This window comes from Anas platyrhynchos, chromosome W (assembly GCF_047663525.1).
Source record: "Anas platyrhynchos isolate ZD024472 breed Pekin duck chromosome W, IASCAAS_PekinDuck_T2T, whole genome shotgun sequence".
Taxonomy (NCBI): domain Eukaryota; kingdom Metazoa; phylum Chordata; class Aves; order Anseriformes; family Anatidae; genus Anas; species Anas platyrhynchos.
The window spans coordinates 9,023,999-9,051,291 of NC_092620.1; the positions used below are offsets into that span (position 1 = coordinate 9,023,999).

At 45.9% G+C, this 27,293-nt stretch overlaps 1 protein-coding gene across 8 annotated transcripts in view; it reads left to right on the forward strand.

Annotated features, from left to right (window-relative positions):
* Nucleotides 1-27,293, forward strand: part of LOC113841684 (homer protein homolog 1) — a 266,367-nt gene that overhangs the window by 23,907 nt on the left and 215,167 nt on the right. The window contains exons 2-6 of one of the 8 annotated variants that reach the window (XR_011805640.1): nt 11,904-12,161; nt 13,505-13,703; nt 14,982-15,099; nt 15,272-15,401; nt 17,398-20,749. The exons of 2 other annotated variants lie outside the window; for them this stretch is intronic. The gene's annotated coding sequence lies outside the window, so the exon portion shown is untranslated. Of the gene's footprint in view, nt 1-11,903; nt 12,162-13,504; nt 13,704-14,981; nt 15,123-15,271; nt 15,402-17,397; nt 20,750-27,293 lie in introns of those variants that run through there. 5 more of the 8 variants (XR_005261383.2, XR_005261381.2, XR_005261382.2 and 2 more) reach the window with 5 other exon arrangements.

The window sequence follows — 27,293 nt, forward strand, 5'->3', positions numbered from 1 at the left end:
GATCCTTCTCAGTGCTGGTGAGGCTGCATCTGGAGTCCTGTGTCTGCTTCTAGGCCCCCCAGTAAAAGAGAGATGGACCTACTGGACAGAGTCCAATGTAGGGTCACAAAGGTAATGGAGGGACTGGAGCAGCTCTCCTATGAGGAGAGGCTGAGAGAGCTGGGACTCCTCAGCCTGGAGAAGAGGAGGCTTGGGGTGGAGGGAGACCTTATCAATGTCTATAAATACCTGAAGGGAAAATTCAAAGAACACGGAGCCAGACTATTTTCAGTGATGTCCAGGGACAGGAAAAGAGGCAATGGACACAAACTGGAGTGCAGGAGGTTCTGTCTGAACATTAAGAAACACTTCTTTCCTATGGGGGTGAAGGAGCACTGGAACAGGTTGCCCAGAGATGTTGCAGAATCTCCCTCCTTGGAGATATTCAAAAGCAGTCTAGACATGGTCCTGGGAAACCTCCTCTAGGTGTCTCTGTGTAACCAGCAGGGTTGGAATAGATGACTTGCAGAGGTCACTTCCAACCTGGACCGTTCTGCAATTCTGTATTGAAGAATATAAAAATGTTCAGTATTGTGCAATTAGTCTTCTTTGAACAGAGGTTTGATTATATTAAAAATTCATAAGGGAATATGTGTTAAGGGACCACAGAATCAGTAAAGTTGGAAAATATCTCCAAGATCATCTGGTCCAACTGTCCCCCCACTCACTAAACCATCTCCCTAAGCAACACATCCAGCCTTTCCTTAAACACCCCCAGGGACGGTGACTCTACCACCTCCCTGGGAAACCCCTTCCAATGCCTGACTACTCTTTCTGAGAAGAAATGTCTCCTAATATCCAACCCAAACCTCCCCTGGTGCAACTTGAGGCCATTCCCTCTAGTCCTATCACTAGTTATCTGTGAGAAGAGGCCAACCCCCAGCTCCCCACAACTGCCTTTCAGGTAGTTGTAGAGAGTGACAAGGTCTCCCCCTCAGCCTCCTCTTCTCCAGACTAAACAACCCCAGTTCCCTCAGCTGCTCCTCACAGAACTTTTTTTAAATCCTTTTGACAGCAGAGTGCAGGCCACGGTTTGCTTTCACTTGGAGGGGTGTCCAGGACTGCTGGACACCCGTGGAGGGGTGTCGACTGCTATAAAACAGCAACCCTGGAAAGGGAAGTTGCGTGCTGTTGCGGAGCGGAGACTCCCCAGCCACCCAGCGCTGTTTTGCTTGTGTCTGCTTACTTGATTAATAAAATAATTTCAATAGACCAGTAAATTGTGTGGTCTAATTTATAACAGCCAGGAGCTCCTTGCTCATCCATGCAGGTCTCCTGCCCCCTTTCCTTACCTTCTTGCTCATTGATCTTGAGCTTGGAGGGGGTGATGCTTGAATACTGACCAGCTCTTCTGGATCCCCCTTCCTTCTAGGGCCCTAACCCATGGGATTCTTCCAAGTAGGTTCCTGAAGAGGCCAATTAATTCACCAGTTAGTAGTCTGCATGTAAAGCCAGTCAACATGCTGTGGTGCTCCCCACACCCTAGGAATATGCATTCCCCATGGTGTGTTGGTGCACTGTTTCCCAGTGTATTATTACAATAATCCACATAGCTGTCCCCATGTAAAACATTTGCTTTCTAAATTATTATCATTATCAAAACACAGTAAATATTAACAGCTGTGGTGGTTTTACTCAGGTGGGCAGCTGAGCTCCACCACAACCATTCTCTCAAAGGGAAACGGGGAGAAAATACAAAGAAAAAGGGCTCAAGGTTTGAGATAAGGACAGGGAGATTGCTCAACAATTATCATGACAAGCAAAACAGACTCAGAGTAGGGAGATTAATATAATTTATTACCTATTACTAACAAGCTAGAGAAGTGAGAACAACTTTATCATTGGTTCCTGCACCCACCCCGGTTTGGGGTATGACCTCTCCAATAAATCAATCATCAGAAGAAATAACTGAGGGACTATCGGAGCAGAGTGCTGATGGGGAGTGGGGGCTGCCCTCCCCACCCCCCGCGTCGAAAAATCTTGATAAAGCTGTGCTGCCAGCATCGGTGCCGCTGCCAGGCAGCAATAAATCCACTCAGGATGCTTTGCCAATGAGAGGTGCAGCAGCAGCTTGCGAAAATCGACCTTCACTGAAGGAGCTGATGGGTACACTGCAAAGAAAACAAGACCTGATTAACAGACTGGAGACTCAGCTAGCAAAACAGAAACAGCTGAGGACTGAGGAACTCAAAATTGTTCAAGAGGAAGCTGCCAAGATCAAGGAGTGGGTAACATTTAAGCTGAGAGAGCTTGAGCTAGAAAACTACCACCTGAAAAACTGTAATCAGAGGCTGACGGAGAAAATTAAAGCCCTTCAGGATACATTGCAAGGTATGACCAGCATTTCTCCCTCTAAATCTCTTTGGAGCTGTAATTCTCTGAAGTCCAGAGCAACACAGACTTCTTTACCTGAGAAGATAGACCAGAAATCTATGCTTCTTGCACCTGGTTTCAGGCAGCTATGTCAAACAAGACCTACCAAACGTGTCTTCTCTACAACAAGCATCGTCCTTGCCAATGACACCTTCACTGAGGATGGAGAGGACAAATCTCTGCTTTCTCAGAACACACTGAAGCTCATGTCTGACCCATCAAGCTGGAATGTCTCTGCAGAAAAAGACATATTTTCAACCATAAGCTCTGAACACAGGTTAGGGTGCTCTGATCCTGTGCCTCTGGACCCTCCTATGAGAAGTTCCCATGACAGTGTTCCCACATTGCCCAATTGAGGAATTTAGAAAAATATTGTTGCCAGTAGTTGGCTTCAAGGATAAGGTCTATGTGACTGCTAATCACAAGGGGGTTGTTTTCTTGCAGGTGGGGTTGTTTTCTTGTAGTTGTTTGTCTGAGTGCTTTTGACCAATAATCTTGTGTGAGACACTATCTGCCCCTGTAAAGTTCACTATAAAAGTCAGGCTATTCGGGTAATAAAATGGAGCATGATCTGACCATACTGGTGTCTATCGTGCTTTCGGCCGTTCTTCCTGAAACAAGCGGGCAGTCCCCCAGACACGGTAATGAATACTATGACCAGGACTAGGAGGGCCCTGCCTCCAGCCAGGGGGAGGAAAGGGACAGTCAGGCTTATTGGACTGTGTGGATTCAATGGCCTGGCACATCAGACCCACAGGAGTACAAGGCTCTAGTGGACACTGGTGCACAGTGTACCCTAATGCCATCAACCTCTAAAGGGGCAGAACTCATCTCTATCTCTGGAGTGACAGGGGGATCCCAGCAGTTAACTGTATTGGAGGCTGAAGTGAGCCTAACGGAATGAGTGGCAAAAGCACCCTCTTGTGACTGGCCCGGATGCTCCGTGCATCCTTGGCATAGACTACCTCAGGAGAGGCTATTTCAAGGACCCAAAAGGGTTCCAGTGGGCTTTTGGCATAGCTGCCTTGGAGACAGAGGTCATTAAGCAGTTGTCCACCTTGCCCGGTCTCTTGGAGGACCCTTCTGTTGTGGGGTTGCTGAGGGTCGAAGAACAGCAGGTGTTCATTGCTACCACTGCAGTGCACTGGTGGCAATAGCGTACCAACCAAGACTACCTGATTCCCATCCATAAGCGCATTCATGAACTTGAGAATCAAGGAGTGATCACCAAGAGTAGCTCACCCTTTAATAGTCCCATATCATAGAATCATAGAATATCTGAGCTGGAAGGGACCCACAAGGACCATCAAGTCCAACTCTTCAGTCCCCAAAGGACCACCCAAAAAATCAGACCACGTGTCTGAGAGCATTATCCAAATGCTTCTTGAACTCTGGCAGGCTCAGTGCCGTGACCTGGGGAGCCTGTTCCAGTGCTCGACGACATTCTTGGTAAAGAACCTGTTCCTGGTATCCAGTCTGAACTTCCCCTGTCCTAGCTTCAAGCTGTTCCCTTGGGTCCTATCGCTGGTCACCAAAGAGAAGAGATCGGCGCCTGCCTTTCCGCTCCCCCCCGTGAGGAAGTTGTAGACCACAATGAGGTCTCCCCTCAGCCTCCCCTTCTCCAGGCTGAACAAACCAAGTGACATCAGCTGCTCCTCATATGTCTTTCCCTCTAGGCCCTTCACCACCCTTGTAGCCCTCCTCTGGACACTCTCCAATAGTTTCACATCCTTTTTTTACTGTGATGCCCAAAACTGCACACAGTACTCGAGGTGAGGCTGTGCCAGCGCAGAGTAGAGTGGGACAAGCACTTCCCTCGACCATCTAGCAATGCTGTGCTTGATGCACCCCAGGATACGGTTGGCCCTCCCAGCTGCCAGGGCACACTTCTGGCTCATATTCAGCTTGCTGTCGACCAAAACCCCCAGATCTCTCTCTGCGGGGCTGCTCTCCAGTGTCTCATGCCCCAGTCTGTACGTATAGCCAGGGTTGCCCCTTCCCAGGGCAGGACCCGTCACTTGCTCTTGTTAAACTTCATAGAGTTGGTAACTGCCCAGCTCTCCAATCTGTCCAAATCTTTCTGCAAGGCCTCACCACCCTCGATGGAGTCAGGACCTCCACCCAACTTGGTATTGTCCACGATCTTGCCCAAAAAACCTTCAAGTCCTTCATTCAAATTGTTTATGAAAACATTGAAGAAGACTAGTCCTAAAATGGAGTCCTGAGGAACGAACCCCACTAGTGACAGGTCGCCAGCCTGAAGTAACCCCATTTACAAGAACCCTCTGGGCATGACTCGCCAGCCAATTCTTCACCCATCTTATTATGCTTTAATCTAACTGTATTCTGGTCATTTTGTCCAGAAGGATACTGTGAGAGACAGTATCGAAAGCTTTACTGAAATCCAAAAGATTACATCGACTGGCTTCCTTTGGTCAACTAGCTGGGTGATCTTGTCATAGAAGGAAATTAAGTTTGTTGTACGTGACCTTCCCCTAGTGAACCCATGTTGGCTCTGACCAAGGACTGCGTTGTCCTTTAGGTGTTTTTCAATAACTCCCAGAATAATCTTCTGAGATGTGGCCAGTGTGAAAGTCTAATGAGACTAACTGTGGACTATCGTGGCCTGAATGAAGTTACGCTACTGCTGAATGCTGCTGTGCCAGACACGCTAGAACTTCAATACGAACTGGAGTCAAAGGCTACCAAGTGACTATTGATATTGCTAATTCATTATTTTTTCAATCCTTTTGGCAGCAGAGTGCAGGCCACGGTTTGCTTTCACTTGGAGGGGTGTCCAGTACACCTGGAATCAACTGTCCCAGGGGTGGAAACACAGCCCTCCCCATTTGCCATGGACTGATCCAGACTGCCTTGGAACAGGATGATGCTCCTGAACACCTGTAATATTTTGATGACATCATCCACTGGGGAAAAAAAGTAGGGCAAAAAGTATTTTTGAAATCAGATTCTTTCCAATAACATTTTGGCACATCCACTGATGTGGATAGCATCTCTATGACCAACCACTTAATCCTAATAATCAGTCCATTCAGGAAAAAAAAATTAACCACTGTACGTGTGTCAATCTCAACTGAATGCTCAGGAAGCCCATACACATGATGTTCCAGAGCTGGAATAAGAGAATAAAGGCGGGGAGGATCCTGCAAGCATGCACTGCAAGATAACTGCAGACAGCACTAACAACTTAGTCATCATATAAAATCACATGAGCTAGGTGCACCATACCTATGGAATATATGGCTCTTGCTATTAAATAAAACAAAACAGAACAGAACAAAATCGCATAACTGTGAAGAGGTATGAGAAGATACCGGAAGATCATGCCCAGTCGGCATCTGTTCATGAAAGGCAAGTCCTGTCTGACAAGCCTCATCTCCTTCTATGACCGGGTGACCCGCCTGGTGGATGAGGGAAAGGCTACTAGACTTCATCAAAGCCTTTGACACATTCTCCCATGGTATTCTCCTGGAGAAGCTGGAAGCCCATGGCTTGGACAGGGACACTCTTTGCTGGGTTAAAAACTGGCTGGAAGGCCTGGCCCAGACAGTGGTGATGAATGGCATTAAATCCAGCTGTCGACCGGTCACGAGTGGTGTTCCCCAGGGGTTGGTGTTGGGGCTAATCCTCTTTAATATCTTTATTGATGATTTGGATGAGGGAATTGAGCGCACCCTCAGTAAGCATGCAGATGACACCAAGTTGCGGGAAGTGTTGATCTGCCGGAGGGCAGGAAGGCCTTGCAGAGGGACCTGGACAGGCTGGATGGACGGGCAAAGGCCAACGGCATCCTGGCTTGTATCAGGAATAGTGTAGCCAGTAGGACCAGGGAGGTGATCGTCCCCTTGTATTCTGCTCTGGTGAGGCCACACCTCGAGTACTGTGTTCACTTTTGGGCCACTCACTACAAGAATGACATCAAGGCCCAGGAGTGTGTCCAGAGAAGGCCTACAAAGCTGGTGAAGGGCCTGGAACACAAGTTCTATGAGGAGCAGCTGAGGGAACTGGGGTTGTTTAGTCTGGAGAAGAGGAGGCTGAGGGGGAGACCTTGTCGCTCTCTACAACTACCTGAAAGGCAGTTGTGGGGAGCTGGGGGTTGGCCTCTTCTCACAGATAACTAGTGATAGGACTAGAGGCATTGGTCTCAAGTTGTGCCAAGGGACATTTAGTTTGGAAATTAGAAGACATTTCTTCTCAGAAAGAGTGGTTAGGCATTGGAACAGGTTTCCCAGGGAGGTGGTGGAGTCACTGTCCCTGGGAGCATTTGAGGAAAGGTTGGACGTTATGCACAGGGACATGGTTTATTGACTGATATTTGTGGTAAGGGGATGGTTGGACCAGCTGATCTTGGAGGTCTTTTCCAGCCTTAATGATTCTATGATTCTAAGATTCATTTTAACTCATTCTTCTTCTGTCTGAGCTTCCCATTTATAGGAAACCAGTGTAGTGTGGTGGTATAATTATTAATATTTAAGATTTGAGAGGTCTGTCTGAGAAATTCTGGTGTTTCCGCTTGAGTGGGCAGCTGAGCTCCAACACAACCGCTCTCTCACTCCCCTCCTCAAAGAGGAACAGGGAGAAAATACGATGAAAAGGGCTCAAAGGTTGAGATAAGGACAAGGAGATCACACAGTAATTATTGTAACGGGCAAAACAGACTCGGCATAGGGAGACAGTAAGATTTATTGCTTATTACTAACAAGGTAGAGAAGTGAGAAACAAAGGAAAGAAACCAAAACACCTTCCTCCCCATCCACGCTCTTCCACCTCCTCCCCCCGTTGGCAGGACAGAGCAAAAGGCTGAGATGTCCTTGGCTTAGTATAAGCACTGCTCTGCAACAATTAAAGCATCGGGGTGTTATCAGAACTCTTCTCATCCTAAGCCAAAACACAGCATTCCACCAGCTACTAGGAAGAAAATTAATTCTGTTCTAACTGAAACCAGGACAGGTCCGTACCACGGGGTCCATCCCTCAGGAGCAAACTGCTCCAAGCTGGGTCCTCCACGGGCAGCAGCTCCTGCCAGGTCACCTGCTCCTGCGTGGTCTCCTCTCCATGGGCTACAGTTCCGGTCCAGAATCTGCTCCGGCAGGGGTCTTTCACAGGCGGCAGCCTCCGTCGATGCAGGTCCACCTGCTCCACTGTGGTCTCCTCCACAGGCTGAAGTGTGGAACCCTGCTCCACCGTGGTACTCCATGGGCTGCAGGGGGATAGCCTGCTTCACCATGGTCCTCACCACAGGCCGCAGGGAACTTCTGCTCCGGTGCCTGGAGCACCTCTTCCCCTCCTTCTTCATTGACCTTGGCGCCTGCAAGGCTGTGCCTCACTCCCTTCACTCTCCCGGCTGCTGTGTGTCGCAGTGTTTTTTCCCCTGTCTTAAATATGCTCTCACAGAGGCGCAAAACAGCATCGCTTATTGGCTCGGCTCTGGTCAGCAGTGGGGCCCTTGCCAAACATGGGGCAGCTTCTAGATCCTTCTCACAGAAGACATCCCTATGGCCCCCTTCTACCAAAAGCTTGCCACGTAAACCCACTACAGAAGTGTATCTTAACTAAATGACCATTCAACTGAATGCTAACAGTCTGTGATTTTTTCCAACTCCCCACTTCTGATCTGAAATGATACTGGCTGTGCCATTCATACAGGCTCCACCAAGAGCCATCTCTCCACATTGTCAAATTATTCACTGATTCCTTATTAGAATTGTGGCAGTTAACAAGCTGCTTAAGGAGTCCGTTCTTTTCAGGGATGGATACCTAGCCTTGTTAGCATTGGAATTCCATTCCATTTGAAATCCATGGAAACCTGGCTTTAACACTGGAATGACTAGTTTTCCTCATTTTCTTTTTTTTTTTTTTCTTTTTAAAACCAAAACTGTACATAAATTGTGTCTCTGCAATCACTGGGCAGAAAACAGAGGAACAGAGGTGGGAAATGCTGCCCAAATGTTCTCTCACTACGATCATAGTTAATAGATCTTGTGTTTTTACATATGCGTTATTATATGTCTTATATGTGTTTTTACATATGTTACACATATATTACATATATACATATACGCACATATAGATGCACTTTAAAGATATTACACAATGCTAAACAAGCTACACAGACAAGACTGACCTATCATTTTAAATTTCTTAAAACAGTAATAAAAGACACACACAATTCAGAACAAAGTTATATAGGATACAAGGATAGGAGTTGGACTCGATGATCCTTATGGGTCCCTTCCAGCTCGGGATAGTCTATGATTCTATGATTAACGTTAAATCATCATATTTTGAGTACACCAAAGCAAACAGATTCTGCCCTAAATATCTTACATTCAGAGCAAACCCCTTGGCCCTGATCACATCACCAGGCACAAAAGATGCAAAAAGCACTCGGAAGCCAAGAACTGTCCTTTGTCTCACCTCCTCCTCAGATGCCTAACAGCAGGTGGGGAAGGCTTTAACATACTAACTTAAAATTCATGAGATTGATGGAATAAATGATTTTGGTAATTTCAGTGCATGACAGATGCTTCCAATTTATTTCTTAATTTCCCAAACAAATTCGGGATAACAGTAGAGAAGTTTTAACTGAATCCATTAGTTGTATTACTATTTCTCTGAATACAATGAAAACCTGAATGACGGTGTTCCAATCATTTTCCTTCAAACAAGCAATGAATCAAATTCAAATCAAATGAGGCTGACTGGCCTATAGTTTCCTGGGTCGTCCTTCTTGCTCTTTTTGAAGACTGGAGTGACGCTGGATTTCTTCCACTCCTCAGGCACCTCTCCTGTTCTCCAAAACCTTTCAAAGATGATGGAGAGTGGCCTAGCAATAACATTGGCCAGCTCCCTCAGCACTCGTGGGTGCATCCCATTGGGGCCCATGGATTTGTGGTGTGAGAAAAATCTCAACAATTTTTAAAAAATACAGGAGGAACCCTTGAGGTACACTTTTTCATTTATCAGGGAAATAGCTTTTTCTGAGAAGCCCCAACTCCCCTATTCTGAATTTATAACAGCAATCTCTCCTCCTACTTCCACTCCGGATATTCCTATTTGAAGTGGCCGGCCCGGCCACACTTAAAACATCTTCTCAAAGCCTGTCCCTGCTAGGATTTAGGCTGCAACACAGGTAGCTTTCCTTGCCTGCCATTCCTTCATCTCTCTTCCTCTCCTTTCCATCCTGGGCCCAACTCCTCCTGAAAGTTCCTCTATCTCTAGTCCTCTGCCTCGCTACTCAGTATGCTGTGAATACCATTTGTTTCGCTCTCTACTTTTGCTTCTTATCTCCCCTCCTGGCATACACCTTCATACTACCTACACTGTTCACTCCATCCTTCCACCTTCTGGAGATTTTTCTGCATATCTGGCCAGGCTTTAATCGCAAAATGAACTTTAAAGAGCCCTTGGGCTATCGGGTCCTCAGGATTCATCCCCGAGTACTTTCTAATTCCGACCCCGATCTCTCATATGATTTCTATGTTGTGGGTTGTTATTATCACAGTTAGATAAGTGGATATTTCTGCTCTATCGGAATTACACTCGGTCTGGGGGGGGGGGTGTTAGTTCTTTCCCATTCTTGCATACCTCCCTGCCAAAACATTCCCCTCCTAAGCATTCTTCTCCAGTGAATAACATACTCAAGATTTACATTCCCCCCCCCGAACCAGGAATACAAATTAGGCCTTAGAAATGGATCTGACTGTTCTGCTAGGCCCTCGATTAAAGACTTCATTTCCTTCTTAAAACTTCTAACCTCTCTGCTAGTAAGAGGGGGAGTGGCACCAGCCCTGCGGCACCCCCGCATGGCCCCGAGGCCCCACCGGGACCCCCCTGCCTCTGCTCCCGTTGCTCTGCGCTCCCCGGCACGACTTCTCCAGGGACAGCGTCAATTGCTCCTCCTGGAGCAGCTGCTGCTGCCCCAATATTAGGAGCAATATTAGGATTATAGAGAGCATAACTTGATTCCTCCTCTGAAAAAGGAGTCTTATTGTTTAATTATAAATGTCAAGCCTGAATTTTCATCAGACCCCTATTTTGGCCAAAATACTGAAGTTCCTTTTATTGGCTTTTTAGGCTAGACAATTACGCATTATCGAACCATTATTTATTTATTTATTTATTTAAACTCTTTTTCCCTAGCTTTTGGGTTGTTTTTCCAAATCCTTATCATTTTCCCCAAAGGACTAACAAGCTAGAGAAGACTATCTTTAGGCACGATCCTGGGGTCTCCACCTCTACCCTCCTGACTCTTGGAACCCTTAATCCCCATCTCTTCCTGAGGTGCTGCTATGGACTTCACCACCCACAGGGTACCACACGCCTTCACGTAGGATTAGGACAGAGGTGGGGTGTACTGCCGAGCACCTCACTTCACCATGCTCGGGGCACCATACACCTAAGGGCCCAAGCCCCCGAGACTCTCTTTCGCTCATCTCTCTTTCGCTTCGTCCATCTCCGGCCACGCCCCTTGCAGGGCTACGGAACCATGGGTCGAGACTCCACACTCACTTTGCACTAAAAGTATATGTCATACACACTCCACACAAGAGTCTCCCCGAACCCAACCCGAGGCAAGATACAGTAAAGTTTCCCTTACCTCGGTCCATGCACGGACTTCCTGGTCCGGGCTATCAGCAGTAATGCCTGTGTCTGTACTGTGCCTGGGCTGTGTCTGTGGTATGTCAGTGCTGGCCTGCCTTTTCCGCAGTGCGTTGCAGAGCCTGTCTTCATATTTAAAAGTCTCGGTCCTTTGCCGGCCATGCCGAGACAACCCACCACCCCGACAGGACCACTGAAAACAGCGGGGTGCACCTTCCTGTCTGTGGTGGCAAGAACTCTCTGGGAGGCGACAAGATCCCAGACGAGCCCCCAGATTGTGAGAAAAAAAATCAATAATTTTCTTCAGACAGGACCTTCTGTGAGGCTATTTTATTTGTGATTGCAATGGTTGGCGTCCTGCCAATTAGGAGCGCATTTTAGTAAACATATCATAACCTTTTATTCCCTATTACCCGACACCTGATCACCTCCCCTGTTTCCTCATTGGCTGAGTACTACAGGTTCACAAGCTATTCGATGCTCCTCTATACCATATATGTACAATTTTTTTTGATCAACCCTTTCATTTCTCCCTTTTCTGTTTTTTTGTTTTTTGTTTTTTTTTTCTCTTTTCTTATGTTTTGAGAACTTGTGATCTTTGTTTTTTTACTGTTCTCACACTGCTCATCCTGTTTTTCTCAAGCTTCTACCTTATTTTGGAACAGTGAGGCCTTCTACTGTCCACTTATCTACTTATCATTTCTCTTTGTTCTGACTACACAACTACCTTTGAAGACAGAAGGTTAGTTTTCTACTGCAAAAACACACTCTACTTTGAAAACACGTTCTACTGCAAAAACACAACTTAGTTTCTCACAGTGGGTATCAAGTTTGCCTAAATGATCTCTAACCTGATCCTCCTCGACCAGGCTGTCCCCCTGCAGACCATGGAGGAACACAGTGGAACAGAAAACCACGCTGCAGACTGTAGAGGAGCCCACGGTGGAGCAGGTGGATCTGACCTGAAGGAGGCTGCAGCCTATGGAGGGCCCTCGCAGGAGCAGGCTCTGGGCCAGACGTGCCACCTGTGGAGAGGAACCCACAGTGGAGCAGGTGACCTGGAGGGAGCTGTCACCCATGTGGGACCCATGCTGGAGCAGTCTCTTCCTGAAGGACTGCACCCCATGGTACGGACCCATATTGGAGCAGTTCTTGAAAAACTGCGGTCTGTGGGAAGATGTAGTGGGTTTACGTGGCAAGGTTTTGGTAGCAGGGAGCCATAGGGGTGGTTTCTGTGAGAAAGATCTAGAAGCTGCCCCATGTTTGGGAAGGGCCCCATTGTTTTCCAGATCTGAGCCAATAAGTGATGTTGTTTTGCGCCTCTGTGAGAGCATATTTAAGACAGGGGAAAAAAAAATGCTGCACCACTCAGCAGCCGGGAGAGTCAAGGGAGTGAGAAACAGCCTTGCAGGTGCCAAGGTCAGTGAAGAAGGAGGGGGAGAAGTGCTCCAGGCCCCGGAGCAGAAGTCCCCTGCGGCCTGTGGTGAGGACCATGGTGAAGCAGGCTGTCCCCCTGCAACCCATGGAGTACCACGGTGGAGCAGGGTTCCACGCTGCCGCCCGTGGAGGAGACCACGGTGGAGCAGGTGGACCTGCACCGACGGAGGCTGCCGCCTGTGAAAGACCCCTGCCGGAGCAGATTCTGGGCTGGACCTGTAGCCCGTGGAGAGGATCCCATGCTTGAACAGGGGAAGTGAGTGAGCTTGAAGGAGCAGCAGATGACAAAGTGCTACGGACTGCCTGTAACCCCCATTCCACATTCCCCTGCACTGCTTGGCAGGAGGAGGTAGAAGAGGGTGGACGGGGGGAAGGTGTTCTGGGGCCTCCAGCACAAGAAAGATGTGGACCTCTTAGATTGGGTCCAGAGGAGGGCCACCAAGATGATCAGAGAGCTGGAACACCTCTCCTAGGAAGAAAGGCTGAGAGAGCTGGGACTGTTCAGCCTGGAGAAGAGAAGGCTCCGTGGAGACCTCATTGCGGCCTTTCAATACTTAAAGGGTTCTTTTAAAAAGGATGGAGAGGGACTCTTTACTCATGTGGCTAATGATAGGACAAGGCGGAATGGTTTTAAACTAAAAGAGGGGGGATTTAGATTAGAGGTTAGGAGGAAATTCTTCACTCAGAGGGCGGTGAGGCACTGGAACAGGTTGCCCAGAGAGGTTGTCGATGCCCCATCCCTGGAGGCGTTCAAGACCAGGTTGCATGGGGCCCCGATCAATCTGATCTAATTGGTGGAGTCCCTTCCTATGGCAGGGGGGTTGGAACTAGATGATTTTGAGGTTCCTTCTAACCTAAGCCATTCTGTGATTCTAAGATTCTATGATTCACCACAGTGGCCACGTTGATCTCAAACTGGGGTTTAGACTTTCTGATTTTTTCCCTGCATATGCTAGCAACTTCCCTGTACTCTCCCCTTGTTTCCTGTCCCTTCTTCCACTGGACATAAACTCTTTTTCTCCTGGACACTCAGCAGAAATTCCCTGTTCAACCACACCGGTTTTCTTCCCCTCCGGTTTATGGCACTTGGGGACAGCCTTCTCCTGAGCCTTTAAGACTTCTGCAAGAGCATCGTGCCTTCCTGGACCCCTTTGTCCTTCAGGACTGACTCCCAAGGAACCCTCTCTAACAGTGACCTGAAAAATTCAAAGTCTGCCCTACGGAAGTCCAAGGTAGCAATTATACTGATCCCCCTCCTGACTTCACCAATAATAGCGAACTCTACCATTTTGTGGTCACTCTGCCCAAGACAGCTCCTGACCACCGCATCTCCCACCAGTCCTTCTCCATTCCATAGCAGGTCTAGCAGGGCGCTGCCCCCCCCCCCCCCACTAGTAGGCTCACTAACCCGCTGAGTCAGGAAGCTATCTTCCACGCACTCCAGAAACCTCCTAGACTGCTTCCTCTGGGCTGTATTGTATTTCCAGCATATAACAGGGAAGTTAAAGTCGCCCGTGAGAAGTGCTGGCAATTGATAAACTTCCACCAGCTGCTTATAGAACACCTCATCTGTCTCTTCATCCTGGGTTGGCGGTCTATAATAGACCCCCACCAGGATGTCTGCCTTGGTGGCCATCCCCCTGATCCTTTCCCATAGGGACTTGACCTTATCATTCCCATCCCTGAGCTCTACAACATCAAAACACTAATGTAGAGAGCCACGCCACCACCCCTCCTTTGTTGCCCGTCCCTTCTGAAGAGCTTATATCCATCCATTGCAACACTCCAGTCATGGGAGTGGTCCCACCATGTTTCAGTGATGGCAACTAGGTCATAGTTTGCATGCCACACAATGGCTTCCAGCTCCTCCTGTTTGTTGCCCATGCTGCGTGCATTGGTGTAGATGCAATTCAGTTGCGCCATTGCCCTCACCTCCAGCCCTGGGACTGCTCCTCCAGGCTCATCTCTAGTGAGCCTCATTTCATCCCCTTCACACCTAGTTTAAAGCCCTCTCAATGAGCCCTGCCAGCTCCAGGCCTAGGATCCCTTTCCCCCTTTGAGACAGGTAGGACCCATCTGCAGCATTACAGGCCAGGTACCAAGTAAACCTCCCCATGATCAAAATGAACCCAAATTCCTGTAATGGCACCAGCCTCTCAGCCATCAGCCGGGCTTTAGAGGTCCACTCATTATCGCTCCCTGCCGCTGAGGGGATAGAAGAAAATACCACCTGCACTCCTACTCCATCCTGTAACCACCCCAATTCCCTAAAGTCCCTTTTGATAACCTCCAGGCTTCTCTCAGCGATTTCATTGCTGCCAGACTGAACTATCACTAAGGGATAATAATAGGAGGGGCTAACCAGGCCAGGAAGTTTTCTGGTAATGTCTCTGACCCAGGCCCCAGGGAGACAGCAGACTTCCCTATGGGTAGGGTCTGGCCAACATATGGGGCCCTCTGTTCCCCTCAGAAGGGAATCGCCTATGACAATTACCCTTCTTTCCTTCTAGGTGGAGGCAGACTGGAGGTGTGGAGTCGACTTCCTTGCCCTAGACAGCCTCCTGGGTGGACCTTCCCCGGCATCCTCACTTACACGTCCCTCAGGCTCCAGAGCCTTAAGCCTATTGTGTAAGGGCACCTGGGGAGGCGAGGTAGGGAGGGAGGGAGCTTGCCTGCGATGCAAAACAGGGACCTGTTTCCATTCCTCCCCATCTCTTAGGTCCTCTCCCTCTGCCTGACAGCAACAGGGCATGGGGTCCACTACTGTTTGGGGTATATTACTCTGGTGCCTTTCTCACAGGCATGGCAGGGAGTTGCTCCATCAGCCAATCTCCTACTCACACTCCCTGATAGTCCTTAATCTCTCCACCTCCTCTTTGAGCTCTGCCACCAGGCTGATCAGATCATCCACCTGCTCACTACTCACACAGGTGAGTATCTCCAGCACCCTCTGATGGCAGCAACAGGCTTAAGTACTCCGCAGAACTTGAGACCCAAACAGCCGTGTTTTTAGGCAGGCACTTGGTCTGAGTTGCCACATTCTTTGTGGCAAGAGCTTTCTGCCTACTGGAGCCCATGGCTGGATTTGTTGCAAAGTTAGCAGCTGAAAGGTGAGCCAGTCCACTGGTTGGGAAGGGATACTCTACCCCCCGCACTCGCCCACTCTGTACAAACTGGACCACCACCACCACCACCCTGACACCCCCAATCGCTCACTCTGTGCCAACTGGACACCACCACCACCACCCTGACACCCCCAATCGCTCACTCTGTGCCAACTGGACACCACCAGCACCACCACACTACTCCCCCACTCACTCACTCTGTGCAAATTGGACCATCACCACCACCATGACTGCCCACTCCAATCGCTCACTCTGTGAAAACTGGTCCACCACCACCACCACTCTGTCTCCCACCGGTCACTTACTCTCTACCAACTGGACAAACACCACCACCACCAATACCACTCCGCCCCCCCCGCTCGCTGAGTCTGTGCAAACTGGACCACCAGCACCAGCATTATACCTCCCCCGCTCGCTCACTCTGTGCAAAGTGGACTACCACCAGACCACCACCACGACTCTGCACCCCCCGATCGCTCACTCTGTGAAACTGAACCACAACCACCCCTGCTTGTTCACTCTGTGCAAATTGGAACACCACCACCAAAACCACTCTGCCCCACCCGCTCGCTCACTCTGTGCCAACTGGACCACCACTAACACCACTCGCCCCCCCCCCCCCGCTCACTCAGTCTTTACAAACTGGACCACCACCACTACTCTGCCCCCCCCCCCCCTTGCTCACTCTCTGCCAAATGGACCACAACCATCACCACCACCACCACTCTGCCCCACCCAGTCGCTCAATCTGTGCCAACTGGACCACCACCAGCACTCTGCCCCCCCTTCTCACTCTGTGCAAACTGGACGACCACCACCACCACCACCACCACTCTGCCTGCCCCCTCCCCCCCCCCCCCACTCACTCTGGGCAAACTGGACCACCACCACTCTGCCCCCCCCCCGCTCGCTCACTCTGTGGTAACTGGACCACCACCACCACCACCACTCTACCCCCCCTGCTCGCTCACTCTGTGAGGTTGGTATTTTTGAGCTACAATGCATTCGTTGCTCAGGCCAGAATGAATACATTTCATGCAATTGCATGGAAGCTACACAGACATGATGTCTGGTAAAAACAGAAAATTTCCTGTTCTGTTAAACTTAATTTCTTGAATTACTTCCTGTTTTATTAAAGAGTAGCCTCTCTATAACTACTGTCGTTTATGGCCTTTTGTGCTGTAGATGAGTAACCAAATCTGTCTTACTAGATTTTCCCTTCTCTGTTGCTTCTCTTCATTTTTGCTGGACTGTATTTAGTATGTTATCTTCATAAAGATGGTTACGGTATGTGCCAGTTTGAGATGGCTGCATTAGAATTCTAAGGATCTCAAGTAGGCTAGTGAATACTGTGGGGGGAAAAAAGTATTTTAGGCCTTGCAATTGCCTGGAAATGAGTATTTTAATTTTTGTCAGTTAGAGGTAAATGGCTGTTACTGGTTGGTTCACTCTTAGCTCTTACTCTTGAAGGCTGGGGAGTTATTCAAATGCATTTCTTGAAAGCATTCAGGATGCAGGGACCCATTTCAAAGAGAGGATACTATAGTTGTAGGGAAACTGACAAATCATGCTAATTCTAAACTCTAGGGTATAATAACTTCCACAGAGTCAGATCGAAGCTTTAAAATCTAAAGATATGTGACAATCTGTTGTTTGAGCATATGGAATAGACAAATCTTGCTGTGGAAGCTGTTGTGTTTTTTTTTTTTTTTTCAGTTTTTTTGTTTGTTGTGGTTTTGTTTGTTTGTTTTGTTTTGTTTGCTTCCTGTTGATTTCTTGATTTTTTTTTTTTTTTTTTTAGGTGTTTCCAAACCGAAGTCTTGTCCTTAAACTTTTCAGTTTCCTTTTTCTAGCTGGGTAACAAGACATGAGCACTATTATAATCATAGAATATCCTGAGTTGGAAGGGACCCACAAGGATCATCAAGTCCAACTCCTGGCTCCACCCAGAAACCAAACCATATGTCTGAGTGTTGTCCAAAAGCTTCATGAACTCCGGCAGGCTTGGTGCCATGGCCACTTCCCTGGGGAGCCTGTTCCAGTGCCCGACCACTCTCTCAGTGAAGAAACGTTTCCTAATATCCAGCCTGAATCTCCCCTGTCCCAGCTTCACACCATTCCCTTGGGTCCTATCACTGGTCACCGGAGAGAAGAGATCAGCACCTGCCCCTCTGCTCCCCCTCGTGTGGAAACTGTGAGATACGATGAGATCTCCCCTCAGTCTCCTCTTCTCCAGGCTGGATAAACCAAGTGACTTCAGCCACTCCTCATATGTCTTCCCCTCTAGACCCTTCACCATCTTCGTAGCCCTCCTTTGGACACTCTCTAATAGTGTTTTGTTCTTCTTATATTGTGGTGCCCAAAACTGCGCACTACTCAAGGTGAGGCTGCACCAGTACAGGAGAGGACAGTCACTTTCCTCAACTGGCTAGCCGTGCCATGCTTGATGCATTCCAGGATAGGGTTGGCCCTTTTGGCTGCCAGGGCACACTGTTGACTCATGTTCAACTTGCTGTCAACCAAAACCCCCAGATCCCTTTCTGTGGGGCTGCTCTCCAGCGTCTCATCCCCCAGTCTGTACATATAGCCAGGGTTGCCCCTTCCCAGGTGCAGAATCCAGCACTTGCTCTTGTTAAACTTCATATTGTTGGTGATTGCTTGTCGCAGAACAGATTTTACACGACTTTAATGTAGCAGCAATTTAGGATTTATTTTATACTTTTATGGTAAATAACAGGTTTAGATTCTATGATTTTTAACAGCACTTAATCAGCATTTAATCATCAGCCAATATAACACAATGATTTCAACAGAATTTGCTAAAATACCTCTCCGGGTACCTGGAGGGGTTTCCCAGCTCAGGGGGAGATTGCGGGTGCAGCCTGCTGCTGTCCCTGGAGAGCTCAAGGGGCTCTTTTCTTAGGATTACTATTTATAGGGCTACAAGATAATTGACTGTTAGTGAGTACTTTTCCATCCTGGCTATGGTTCAGATAAGGCAATTTTGGTATTTTCCACCAACCCTGTCATTCTGGTACCTTCCAGAATGTACAATTCCGGTATTCTGCAGGTTAGGCTACTGTCCATGCTGCAGAGTCTGAGATGCAGTCAGGCCTCTATATTTATAAGATAATGTGATTGACTTATAGTCAAACTCAGATTCCTTACCGTGTTCTGGAACTCCAATGTGCAAGGAACAGTCACATCGAGGCCTACTGTGGCTCATAAGCCTGAGCAAGACATGTCAAGTGCAGGAGTAGAGTATACCCGTCACATTGCCCAGCCCTCTAATTTATCAAGATCTCTCGGCAAGGCCTCTCTACCCTCAAGGAAGTCAACAGCTCCTCCCAATTTAGTGTCATCCACAAAATTACTTTGTATACCTTTAAGTTCTGCATGCAAGTCATTTATGAAAACATTAAAGAGAACTGGCCCTAAAATGGAGCCCTGTGGAACCCCAGTAGTGACTGTCTGTCAGCCTGATGTAACCCCATTTACTATAGTCCTTTGAGACTGACCTGTCAGCCAACTGTTCGCCTGTTGTATTATGTATTATCTAGCTGTATGCTGGACATTTTTTTCCAGAAGGATGCTGTGAGAAACAGTATTGAAAGCTTTGCTGAAAACCAAAAGGATCACATCTACTGGCTTCTCTTGGTCAACTAGGAGGGTAACCTTGTCATAAAAGGAAATTAAGTTTGTTAATCAGGACTTTCCCCTCGTGAACCCGTGTTGGCTTTGACCAATGTCTGCATTGTTGTGCAGGTGTTTTTTGATAACTCCCAGAATAATCTCCATAATTTTACCAGGCACTGACATGAGACTGACAGGCTTGTAATTACCCAGGTCTTTCTTGCTCTTCTTTAAAATTGGAACTATGTTTTCCAGCTTCCAGTCGACTGGGACCTCTCCATATTCCCAAGACCATTGAAAATTAATTGAGAGAAGTCTTGCGATGACATCAGCCAGCTTTCTGAGTATCCTGGGATGAATCCCATTGGGCCCCATAGACTTGTATGCATCTAGCTGGAGCAGCAAATCCTGCACAAATTCCTGGTTGGCTGGGAGTTTATAGTTATCGCGGTCATGATCCTCCAACTCAGGGTTCCGGGGGTCCCAGGGCCCATCATCGGTGTTGAAGATGGAGGCAAAGAAGGCATTAAACGTCTCTGCTTTGTCTACGTCCCTATTTGTGAGCTGACCGTCCTCATTAAGTAATAGACCAGTGTTTTCTCTGGTCCTCCTTTTGTTGTTAACACACTTTTATAAAGCCCTTTTTATTGTCCCCCGCAGTACTGGTCAGCTTCAACTCTAATTGTACTTTGACCACACAATTTTTCTCCCCACAATGGTGAACAGCATCTCTGTAGTCCTCCCACGTCACACGACCTCGCTTCCAGTGGCCATACACTTTTTTTTCCCACCTAAGCTCTAGAAGATCCCTGCTCAGGCAAGCTGGCCTTCTACCCCGCCTGCTTGACTTCTGACATTTTGGAATTGCCTGTTCCTGTGCTCTTAAGAGGTGGTACTTAAAAAGTGACCAGCACTGATGGACCCCGATGTCTTCAAAAGCAGTTTCCCAGGGGACCTTACTAACTAGTTCCCTGAGCAGCCTGAAGTCTGCTCTCCCCATATCCAGGGTCCAAATTTTGCTGGTAGTCTTCCTCCTGTCACCAAATATTTTAAACTCAGTTATGCTGCTATAAAGCTGTTAGGAGCCATAAACATTGTTAACTGTTAAATTTGACAATTTTGAAATTTTGAATCTCTTTTGAAAAAAGTAAGGTATAAATGCCTAAACAGACGGACTCTATGTAAATCAGATTGAAATGGCTAATAAACTACTTTGTCAGGTAGTAATGCGTGGAGACCTCTACCATGCTTAAATTATCTTCTGTCACAGTAGTTTTATGACCATGAGATAAGCATGAGAAATATAAAACAGCTCTCCTGGCTTGGAACGCATAAATAAGTGTCCTGAATACTATGGGGGATGATCTCCATGCTGATTCAGTGAAGGTAATGAATGTAATGCCTTAAGGTTGCATTTGATCTGTTTCAGTATTTCCATGCATTATAAAGATTGTATAGATCATCTCTTTGGTTGAAGTCCTAGTTCTGCTGAAAACAAACATAGCAATCCTTCTCATTCATCATGTTGAGATTATTTTTACTCTCAGTGTCTCAAGGCAAATGTCAGATGAATGTTTTGTGTGTGTGTGTGTGTTCTTGGGATGTCTGCTTCCCAAACACTGTTCTTACAGCTCCTGTTATCATGCAGGATTCTAAACCGGATGTTAAGCCAGTACTTGAGGAGATATGTCGTCTTGAAACCCTACAGATTGCAGTAGATTGAAACACTGTAAGAGGCCATCACCTCTAATCAGGGGAGGCAATAACACCTGAGTGGCATTAAACTGTTTCTGCTTGCTATTTAATAAAAGCAATAAGTAGAATCAGTATCACTTTTATGGGGATTTTCTTGGAAAACATTTATTCTTTATGATTGTCTATTAAGACTGTAATTTGATGTAAAGCTCTTAGATGATTACTCTTTGTTGCATTAAAGGTTAAGGTAATTGGGAGTGAAGCCCAATTAGTCATTATAAGTCTGGTTGCGTTCAGTGTACTGAACTATCACGATTATGGATGCACAAATAACATAATATACCCTCAGTCTAGTCACATTCCATGAACTACCACGGCCACACTTAAAAGAGTTTGGTCATGTTCCATGAGAACTACCATGGCTAGATTAATGAGCAGTGCAATTTATTAAAACAATAGATACATGGGTTCTTTGGATTGCCAATGATAAATTCACTGTCTGCAAAGCATGTGCAAATACCAAAAGTATGAGTAACACAGCCTGGCTACAAACACGTTAAAATATATAAAGATATGAAGCAACTCTATAGAGATTTCTAAGTTTCCTGGGGAGGCGCTTGGTATAACCAAGTGTTTGAATCTTACCCAAAGGCATCCCAATGGGGGGGGGGGGCGGGGGGGAAGAGAGGCTCAGCCCGTTGACTGATCCCAAAAGTCAGAAGGTATCTTTTGAGATAATATCTTTTCCTTTGTGATGATATCTTCCCTAACATCCTCTCTCCCTTAAGCTAATTTATATCTTTTTTTTTTATCAGTCAGGTGGAGCTTGAGTGACTCTAGTCATGCATACCTTTGTTACGATTGGTGCTAAATTTTCTTGCTTTTGCTTAAAGGTATAGGATCAGAGAAATTCAGAGCACATGCTCAGTGAAGGGGTGTTCGCACCTTGGAGGCGGGTAGCCTTTGGGATGGAGGTGTGTTTTGGTATTATAATGATATTATAATGAGCAAAGTTCACCAAAAGGACAGCATTTTGTCAAAAACATGTCAGGCCGTTGGCCCAGGGTAGCAAATATGCAGCTTATTGGTTCCGATGTACCTCTGAGTTCCCATCTTATCACAGAGCCTGGCCACAGCGTCTCCACTCCACTCCACCTTCCGTACAGTTCCTCTTAGAGTCAGCACACCAAGTTCCCCTGGTGTGGACAACATCTAAGGTTGGAGGCCTAGGGAAGTTCTATGGAATGCAGCTACACTCCACCCTGGAAGCTTCTTCAGTGCCTTTTCTTAAAATTGTGAATATAAGCTTAATTTCTAAGTCATCTCAGGCAATTATTCCACATAATCCACTCCGTGACTATAGTCACTCAAGCTTCATGACATTTGAAATATATCAGGTGTATCACATATGATGAGGATTATCGAGTATATGTACGTCTTGTAGGGATGCTACAAGTTTCATCATGATCCATAGTTTAACATACAGGGATTGTCAATATGAAAGACAATGCAGTGAGTATTAATAAAACAATGACAGGATGAAGCATCTTGTTGAAGATTCCCGTGGCAGTTGGCAACCATCCGAACAAAGTGTCCCTCCAGTGGTGTTTTCCATCCTTCTTTACTCTTTTCAACACTTGATGTATTTCTTCCAAATCATGATGCACAGTAATCAAAGATTTTTTTGGCCATTTTCTTGAACTTGTTTCACCAACCCCTTCAAATCTTCATGTGATAGTAATTTCTTCACCAGTGTAAGGTTCATTCCAACAGGGGTAGGCAGCAGGTCGTGAAGTAAAGTATTATTGCATATAATAAGTTGGTGAGTCGTGACGGGAGCCGAGTAACTAAAATCACATCCTAGAATTTTGGTAAAGTCACAAACACAAACAATGGAGTGATTACTTGTATCTACAGTAGTATTATCTATGACTATGGAATCACAACAGGTTATCATGCAAACACAGCCTTTCCCAATATATACAAGTACAGTTTCAGGGGTTTCATCGGGATGTAACTCAAAGTGACAAATATTTTGTTCAGTGTCAAGACAAACGTCTTGGGCCTCGAGTGTGTTACTTTCACAAATGAAGCCTTTTTGTTCGCGCACAATACATGCACTCACATCAATTGTCTGCCACTTTCCTCCCTTTTGATGGGCCCATGCTTTATGCTCCTTAGGATAAAGTATAGTTCCATTATGATTGAGTTCTAATGCAATGACTGGATATACATTGTATACGGTGGCATTATTTATATTAAGTATAAAGGCAATAATTTTATCGCTTTCTGCATAATAGGTAAAGTTGACGAATTGACACCATGCTTGGAACTCCTTTTCAAATTCTGAAGCATTATCCCAAATTAATTTCCAAATTTCAGTGAGTAAGTTTCCTCCCTTCCCCCCCTCTAATAACAGCTGATGCTAGACTGTATCCATAACTGCACTTGGATGCAACTCAAAGCCAAGGAAGTATCGTCTTGGTTTTCTCCAAGGGCATTTACAATTAATTGAAGATCATTTTCTTCAATGGGGTAAAATGTCTGATAGAAGCCGTTGACTTGCTCCTAAAGCCGATAATCACAGAATCACAGAATTTCTAGGTTGGAAGAGACCTCAAGATCATCGAGTCCAACCTCTAACCTAACACTAACAGTCCCCACTAAACCATATCCCTAAGCTCTACATCTAAACGTCTTTTGAAGACTTCCAGGGATGGTGACTCCACCACCTCCCTGGGCAGCCCGTTCCAGTGCCTAACAACCCTTTCAGTAAAGAAATTCTTCCTAACATCTAACCTAAAACTCCCCTGGCATAACTTTAGCCCATTCCCCCTCATCCTGTCACCAGGCACATGGGAGAACAGGCCAACCCCCACCTCTCTACAGCCTCCTTTAATGTACTTATACAGAGCAATAAGGTCACCCCTGAGCCTCCTCTTCTCTAGGCTGAACAAGCCCAGCTCCTTCAGCCGCTCCTCATAGGACTTGCTCTCCAGGCCCCTCACCAGCTTCGTCGCCCTTCTTTGGACCCGCTCAAGCACCTCGATGTCCTTCTTGTAGCGAGGGGCCCAAAACTGAACACAGTACTCGAGGTGCGGCCTCACCAGAGCCGAATGATGATAAGGATGATTTTATTGGTCGTTCCAATTTCCTTAGGTCATCTGTAGTAGCAGTTATTCTACTCATTAGGACCTCGGCATCTATGCTATTTAATATACCTAATCTTGTTCTCAGTAACCCAGCGGCATCTTGCAGCATGCGCCGAGATTGTTTCAGAGAACGTCCATGTAACTATGCCAACCAGCCAGTATAGGCAGTTCTCAAAAATGTGGCACGTTTTGGGTTGATTTCTGAGATGTTAATGTACAGCGCTAGCTCTACCTTTTTAAGAGACCAGCTAGGGTTAAAGATAACATGTTGTTGTCCTATGTTTTTAATTCTGTAAGGACCTGTGTTGACGATGGAAAGAGGTAGACTAATGGGAGGCCAAGTTGGTACATTTTCAGATATTTGTGGGGCAGACGCTTCTTATCCTTTGCAATTGATGCAAATGTTGCTGTATCAATCATAAATTCAAATAGTAATTCGGTGCCTCTGTAACCCCAAAGACAGTACACAATTATGGGTTTGGTGAAGGTAAAATTGTACCCACAATCAGAATTTGGTTCAGTTATTTTGCTACAATCGGTATTATAATTTTGTGGTCTGGAGGAGTCAGTATAAATCGTCTTAATTTCAGTCAACCTATTGTAAGTAGACCCATTAGTTATTTGGCAACTGATTTGTATTGCCTGTCCTGAAATGGCTTGAAGTTCAGCCATCCGAAGAGAGTCATTCTAACTCCATTCATCTTTTGAAAACACTTCATCTCCTTTTATAACTAGAGTGGAGAGATTTAAGTTCTTTTTGTTTTGCAGTGTTCCAACACTTGCACTATATCGTGACAATGAATGGTTCCAAGGGTCATTATGAGACGTTGTGTTAACAATGGGTACATTTTTAGCTCTATACTGCAGTACGTCAGATGGGGTGGATGGCGTTAGACCAAGTGGAGTAGTTGGCTCAGGTTCAAGTATATCTATTTTGAACTTAAACGATAATCCTGTACAGTGTGGTTCCCACAACCCTGCATCGGTGTAATGTAATCGCCACACACAAGTCACAATAGCGGGTTCCACCAGGGTAAAGTTATACCAACAATTAAGACTGTAATTTGATGTAAAGCTCTTAGATGATTACGCTTTAAATAACAACTTTCCAAATCTATGTCTGTGCTTTAGTGTACTACAAAGAGAAGACCATTATCTAGTGATATAACACTGATTTACTACAAGTTTCTCATTAGTATACATGTAGGTGCCTTGGGCATGATTTTAGCTGAGCTCATGGTTTTCCAGTGTATTCTAAATCAATGGTCATCTAAACAATGCAAAGACTTCATGCATATTAGAAACTTAGCTCTTGCACTTTTAGTTATCTAATTCTGAAGCTGTTCAGGCCTAAAGTATCAAAGGATGATGACTCTCTTAGTCCAGAAGTTATATTTTAAGAGGCATCTGGTGAGGGAGTGACTGTGATGAAGAGACATTCAATGAGGTTGAGATCAGACCTAGAACTCACATGGGTGTGTACACACACACACACACACACAGAGGAATTCAGTTTGCTTTTGTTTTAACAATGTGCCCTTTATATCTGAGACAACCCTGTACTCTCAAGAGAAAAGTCTCAGGCTTCATCGTGTGTGGTTATAGTCTTAGTAATAAGAAAGTGTAACAATGAGCAAAGTATTCTGTACTTACTTAAAGTAAAAATAAAGATCAGAAAATCAGAACTCAGTCCATCTTTTTAAGATACCATGTTAGGTTGAAATGTGTATTTAAAGGCCCTGCTTATGTGAAAGCCCTCTGTAGAAAGTTCTGCAAAATGCAGGGTTTTGTGCTGTTTTCTTTGCAAGGCTTGTTCAAATGTATCCAGTCTTAAAAGTAAGGCACGATGGGTGTGGAAGCATTGCACTATTAAAAAACAGTTTTCAGATCTAATTTTAATAATAGGTTTTCTTTTCCCCATTCTGTTGTGAATATTTTAGTTTTTATTTTTCCTGAGGCTGGGCAGTTTGGGATTAACCAAAATTAGTATTGTGTTCAGAACAGGTTAGAGGGGAGAAGAAGCTAAGGGGAGCTGTAGTTTTATTCCACCTGGGCCTTGTACATGCAGTGCTGGGCTCTTCTGCATCTACGCAAAGCCCTGGTAGTAGTTATTAATGTTGTTTGCTCCATTCTGGAAAGTAATGGAACTGTGAATACTGTATTGATTTTTTCTGGAGCTGCATCGCAAATATGCTTCTGGCAAGACACTGCATTCTGACAAATTTTTCTGGTGGGAAAGTTGGTAGTGGGGAGGGGGAATGCAATTTATTCACTGTATTATTGTGCATTTAAGTGCTGTGCTAAGTAACAGTAGACGATCAAGCTGAACAGTTAAACTGCTTTACGTTCTACCTTAAAATATTTTGCATGAATCCTGTAACAATAATCTGACTGATACACAACTCTATTGCATGGGAGATTTTGGATGTAGATTGCCTCTATACAGAGATTATCAAAGAAACAGAGGGATTAAAAAGAAAACCTGGTTACCAATTGCTTTTGGACCTTCCTATTTATTTTTGTTTCAAACAGATAAGAATGGCATTACTTCTTCCCTTCCTGCATTGTGCTTTTCAGACTTCATTCCTCTCACTTCTGTTTGTGTTGCAAGTGCGGCGAAGTTGCTTTTCCATGTTCTAGAACAGAGAGAAATTAGTATTTTTTAGACCACCGCCAGCCCATTTGTTATTCCAGAAGCAGTTTAGCTTAGTTTACTGTATGTAAGGGCTGTTGCAAGCATATCAGCATCTAAGCTACTTTAAGAAATGTCTCATTAGCCTCTGTCATTCCTGGGTTTTGAGAACATAGAATACAATCTGAAATTACATAGTTTTTCCGTTTGCTTCTGGTTAACACTTTTAGTGACTAGATGTGAAAAATAGCTAAACATCTTAAACTTAATTATCTAGTCATAAAGATAGAAGAACTCTCTTGACTTCCTTGGCAAGAATTTTTGGACAGAGCAAAATCCAGGAATAAAATAAAACTTCAGGTCAATTTCTGCGACTGTGATTACACAGATATTTACTTATAATGAAGATACTACCCTGAAATTCAGTCTAACAGTTTAGCTGCTCTGAAGTGTAGTGGGTTTACATGACAAGGTTTTGGTAGCAGGAGGCCATAGGGGTGGTTTCTGTGAGAAGGCTCTAGAAGCTGCCCCATGTTTGGTAAGGGCCCCACTGCTGACCAGAGCCGAGCCAATAAGCGATGCTGT